This window comes from Lutzomyia longipalpis, chromosome 3 (genome assembly GCF_024334085.1).
Source record: "Lutzomyia longipalpis isolate SR_M1_2022 chromosome 3, ASM2433408v1".
NCBI classification, from domain to species: Eukaryota; Metazoa; Arthropoda; class Insecta; order Diptera; family Psychodidae; genus Lutzomyia; species Lutzomyia longipalpis.
In genome coordinates this window covers 26518728-26524727 of record NC_074709.1, presented here as the reverse complement: position 1 = coordinate 26524727, position 6000 = coordinate 26518728, and the positions used below count along the sequence as shown (strand labels likewise).

Sequence of the window (6000 nt, the reverse complement as noted above, 5' to 3'; positions counted from 1 at the left end):
CACTTTTCTTCCTGAATCATCTTCCCGCTTCTTCGTTTTTTCTTTCTTTTTTTACCTTCCACGAGAAATCTTCAATGAAATAAAAAAAAGAAATTCACTTTCAATCAACGAGGGTGTCTCGTGCGTCTTCATTTGCTGTGTGTAGCATCCCTCAACTTCTTGATCGCAGCTTGATTCGCAAAAAAAATCCTCAAGAAAAGCCAATGTGGCATATGGTTGGCGCATGGATTTTGGTACAAGATGTTCAAATATAAAAAGAAAACTTTCTTAAACATCCCAAAATTCGCACGTGCTAACGTCTTGGGAAGAAAAGAAGAAAAAAGGAACAATAATCCGATACTCAGAGTCCCTTCTTCGCATTGCTTTTGATATAGAGGTGAAATGAAAACGAAGACAACACGTGAGACGATGTGGATTTATATGCAAATCTGATTGTTATTTTTTCCGTTTCATTTAAAATGCACAAATTGGTTGAACTGATTCCGGATTTCCTCCCAAACTGACAAACTCTTCTTCCACGTTTGTTAGTTTGTGTGTTTGTAGAGGTACCTATTCATTAATATGCCGATTTTTTGGGTCATGCTGTATAAATTCGAGAAGATTTTTTAGATAGTTTCAATGGATTCGAACCTTTCAAACCCATTTTGTTAATTCCCCCCGTCGAAATGCAATCAATGTGCTCTAAATCATTTGGTAGAGAATTACGCGAAAGACTCTTTGAAGGGGAAAAAAAGAATTATTTTCTATAAATCAAATAAAATGTTTCAGATACAAAAAGATTTTTTGAATGAAAAAGTATTTAAAATTGAGTTTAATTTTAAATACGAAGAGTCGTCTAAAGGTGAGAATAATAAAGATTTTAATGATTTGTTTATACAGTGGAAGATTTCGAATGAATTTTATGATTTTAATTAAAAGTTTTTCTTATTGTTTGTTAAGGGGTTTGAGTTTTATTTTTAACAACTTAAAACGATTGTAAAAATAAAAGAAATTCCAACAAAAAAAAAATATTCTAAAATATTTATTTAATCAAAAAGAAAGTTTTTATAACTTGATTTAAAATTGTTTATAACTGAACAATAATTGAAATAGTCAGAATTGATAAAATTTGAATTAATTCAGCAAAATTCAGTGATAAGTTCACAAAATTAAAAAAAAAGAAAATTTGTGAATCTCAGAAAGTTCTCCAAAATTCATCACATATTACAGAATTCAGGGAAATAAAAGAAAATTCAATAGAATCCTGATAATTGATTGAACAAATAAATTATAAAAGAAAATTTATTAAAATAAGATTTGATGATTTATGTAAGGTAAAAATTTTTTGCGAAGGAGTTTATTCGTTTTCGTACAAGAAAAGTTATATTTTAGAGAACTAATCAAAGCACATGCACTAACTTTAATGAACAAAAACAAAGAATAAGATACTGCCGGATTTCTTATTTTCTATTGAAATCAGTTGTGAAAAGTCAGTAAATATTATTTCAAAAAATTGTAAAAAAAATTACGTTATTTTTGTGATTTTTGGACCTTTTAATGCATGAAGCATTAATGCTAATGCTTCGTGGATAGTTTGTAGCAGTTTATGATTCTTTAAAATTGTGTGAATCTAAATTAAGGGATGGTCACGTTATTTTGGAAACTCGGGGACTTTCAAAAGCGATTTTCAAGCTAATTTTGAAACCAAAAATTCGAAATTTGCTTGCATTCTTGTTAAATGGCCAAATATTGATGAGATTTCAGCAATTTCGATTTAGAAAAAGAAATTTTTGTGCTCAAAAAAATTATTTGAAATTCTCACATTTTGGCCATTTTGTTCCTGTAGAGTTTCCAAAATAACGTGACCATCCCTTATTTATTTGAAAATAGAATTCTCTGTAAGCGAAGTGAATAAATTCATTTCAATTTATTGATTTACAAAAACTTTTAAATAAATTCCCTGAAGACAAACATAAAAGACGTAAATCTTCTCAATTTACCCCTCAAACTCCTTCTAAAAATTAAACCAAAAATTCTTTTCATTCCTTACTCTTTTAAACCGCTTTAAACCCAATTAAAACCCCCAGAAATCCGTAAAAATATTTGCTACACGTCATCTCCCATGATTGCTCGCTGTATCTCTTCCTCAATTTCATTAACACAACATTCATCTTATAGCCTCAGAAGAAATTTGTGACTCTTTTTCTCACGTCCACCATTTTAATTGCTGACTATGTGGACATTTTTGCGAAGAGCCCCCCAAAAAAATCAATTAGTTTTAATGCGCGCGGAAATAAATTGGTTTGTGAAATGGTTCGTCGCGGCGACCGAAGATGGGCGATTTTGTTGTGCCCGATGGCAATTAACATAAAAATTCGTTTGTGTTAATTAATCAGCGCATGAGAAGTTAATTGTTGCCACCGTCGAAGGAATTTTTGGCTTTTCGTTGAGACACCCGCAATCAGCTCTTTCGTTTAGTTGGGAATTTGTTCTTGTGCCTCTTCCTCCCCTACCACCCCCACCCTGGGAGGATTGGGGGTTTTCTGTCCAAGAGTGTTAAATTAGGGAAGAAGGGGGGAGAGACGCGGGGGGGGGGGGTAGGGGTGGGTGTAGGTGAGAAGGGAGAGTTCTTGAGAATTTTATAGGCTCACCGTGTGGTTCCCCTCCCTTCCGCGCATGGTGGTGGGTGGGTGTGAGAGGGGGATGGTAGGGTTTAGCGCTTGTCTTCTCACTCCCACCCTCGCTTACGTGAAGTTTGGCGCTCTTCATCCAAGTGGCTCTAGCCTGCGCATTACGTAATTAACCGAGTAGTGGGGGAGGTAGTTGGGAGGGTAGGGGGAAGGGGAATAGTGTGCTGTCTGTCTCCTTCCCGGGTGTGAGGGAGATGGCATGCAATATTTGGCACATGGAGCATGATGGTGATGACTGCCGGTGTGAGAGAGACAAATAGGGGTGGATCTCTTGAAATTCGCGAACTACACGCACTTCTCTCTCTCTCTCTCGGTGCTCACACACACATATCCACCCCCTTTGCAATGCTTCAAAGAGAGCGTGGCTATACACGTGTGTGAGCACACTGTGAGCACCAATTGGCGCGCTAACGTAGTGGTGCGCTCTCTCACGCACACATACATGACGTGTAGGAAAGAGAAGAAGAATGCGAGGGAGAGTGAGAGGTACTGATAAAACTCCTCGTGCTGTTGTGTCGCGGGAGAATGTGAAAGAATGAGAAGGTGCCCCCGTGCTTGCGAACGTTCCAACACACAACACACTAAGTCAGTGTCGGTTTGGACGCCGACTAGAACCTTTAGTTTCTTTCTCACCCGAAACTCGTCTCTATTGTCGCCTTCGTATCGATGCGGTGCGGGTCAATTTCTTGTTATTTGCCAAACAATTGCAAAACTTCTTTAACAACACCCCTTAAGGAACAATTTGTCCCCCTCACTGGACAACTCAACCACTTCCCAGACGCCTCACGGGAATTTTTCATTTAAAACATTCGCAAATTCGCGAAACAAATTGAATTTCGCGCGTGTTTTTTGTGTTTCGGAAGCTAATTTTTGTTTCCGGTTTCTGTGAATTTTCCTTGCGTTTTCTGCAACAACAATAAATCTCTTAATTTTGTGGTAAAAATCAAAGAAAAAAAACTGTTGAACTTTTGCGTGTGAAGAAGTGAAAAATAAATTGAAGGAAAAATTCCAAAACGAAGCAAAAATGCGAAACAACAACTAAAACCGCAACAGTGGACAAATAAATCATCTGATTGTGAAGACGACGGTTTGAAATAATTTTTTTTCTTCGCATCTTGAATCATCAATAACTCCAATAAACATTAAATCAATCTGAATTGCATTAAAGTCCAATAAGCAAGAAGAATCTTATACGAGCTTCTTCGTCAATGTTGGAGATTGTGACAAATCAGCAATAAAAAGAATTATGATTGACTGTTTGTGATAAAAAAAATCGTGTGGAGAGCACCCCCAATTCTCTCTCTTTAAAACAAATAAATAATAAAAGAAAATCAATCTTAAATAAAACTCATGTGATTTTTGAATTAATTCAAAAAAATAAATAAATTCAACAATATCTCCGGATCTGAATGAAATTTTCGTGAAGCATCGAAAGACTTGTGCGAGACGAATCTTTTTTTTTTTACTATTAAACAAAACAATAATAAATAATAAAAAAATAATACAAAAGACAAAAAATCTCTATTGCTGACCAATAAAGCTAAAAACAAAAATTCATCTCTAAGCAAACAATCATCAATATCAAACTATCTTCCTTCCTATTTATATAAAACTTCTCTAATGAACGCCAATATACTAAAATAAACAACAAAAATACAATTTTACATTTATGTATTAAAAAAAAAACAAAGTGCAGTGCTTGAGAATTCTCGATGAACTTTCATTGTACAATATATAAGATATTATATACCAATATAGCAAACAAATAAATTATAAAGGAAAAAAGTTTAAAAGTACCTCAATTTAATGCTTAAATAGGCACACGGAGTTTTTCCAAGGAAGAACGCGGATTTTTACTGCATTAAAACTCTTCTTTTTTTTAATACAATTAACCACACGATATTCTTCCATGCAAACTTGGAAACGAGATTAAAATTGCGAATGAAAAAGCGCCAAAAAATCAATTTTTAATGATATTCCAACAATTTTTTAAACGTGGCAATGCCCAAACTGCAAGCAATACCTATACTTCAAGAAGAAATTAACGGATTCGTTGAACAAATTTCCTCATTAAAATCGCGCACTATGTGCATATAGTTATTTTAGGAAGAAACTAATAAAAGAAATTAAAAGAAAAAAATATAAATTGAGAAGCCAGCAACAAAGTGTCTTAAGAAATTGGTGATATTGAGAAAAAAAACACACACAACGTAAAGAAAAAACAAATCCCTATTAAGTCTCCGCAAGTGCGAGTGAAATTCCCAAAATGTGCTAAATAACGTTAATATAATTCAAAACTTGATAATTGTTTTAGTAAGATATATATAAAACATACATATATTTGATAGGCTATAAGCACGAAAAGAGTCGCGTTTTGAAATACATTTTTTTTTCACGGGAGAAGAAAAATTTTCGGAGACAGCTCAAGTGGAGACGACGCAGTGCCAGCGATAATTTTTTTTTTGAGTGCATTTCCCACTTTTCCTCCTCATCCGCCAAGAAGAAGTGTTTTGGAGACAAACTGTGTGTGTGTAACCCACGTGGTCCATCATCCCCCGAAAGAAAGGAAAAAGTCTACAAGAAAGTTTTATGCAGATACCCAAACAGTGCGGAACGGATAAATTTCTGCAGGAGCCGCCAACATTCCCATATTGCAGTGGTAAGTTTCCAACAATATTTTCAGCATGCAAAAATGACTTTCATACACCCCCCGCTGTGACCTCAGCCACTCAACAATGTAACAATGTATCCCACAATAATGAGGGTGGACCTAATTAGAGCCAAAACCCAGCATGAAATTTTTTCCTCAAAAGCTCATTTCACTCAAATTGTCGCCTTTTTGGAATTCTTTTTCCATTTCTTGGCAATTTATTTGTGAAGAGCTACCTGCCAATTTCTCCCACAACTGCCGCCCAACCCATTTACTACCTGCACATACCTACCAAAGAGGCGCTTGTCGTGTAAAAGTAAATTTCAAACAACGTCGGTGCTGATACAATCAAAACGACCTAATATTTTGTGAATAAGCACATAGCATCCAACTTAAAACAAGAACGGAAGCAATAGAAGATGTTTCAGATTGAAGATATTGTGCGTGCTTGATTGGCGGCATTTTACCTTAAGAGCTATCACACAGAGCTACCTACTTAGGCTGAAGGGCCTGCAGAGGTATAATTTGGACAAAGGATTCTCATTAAAAACACATCTCCTGGGAAAACCTCAAAAATAATTTAAATATGATTTATTTAAGAACATTTTAATGATTTCAAAGGTTTTTCCTACAAAAACCTTCAAAAGTAATTACTTAGGAGCATTTTTCTTTCTTAATATG

The 6000-nt window shown here is 35.0% G+C and overlaps 1 protein-coding gene across 4 annotated transcripts in view; it reads left to right on the top strand.

The window, feature by feature from the left end:
* Positions 1-3257: 3257 nt before the first annotated feature.
* LOC129793520 (early growth response protein 4) overlaps positions 3258-6000 on the top strand; it is a 50454-nt gene continuing 47711 nt past the window's right edge. Inside the window, exons 1-2 of one of the 4 annotated variants that reach the window (XM_055833623.1) lie at positions 3258-3340; positions 4767-5328. The gene's annotated coding sequence lies outside the window, so the exon portion shown is untranslated. Of the gene's footprint in view, positions 5329-6000 lie in introns of all 4 variants that reach the window. The other 3 variants (XM_055833624.1, XM_055833621.1, XM_055833619.1) reach the window with 3 other exon arrangements.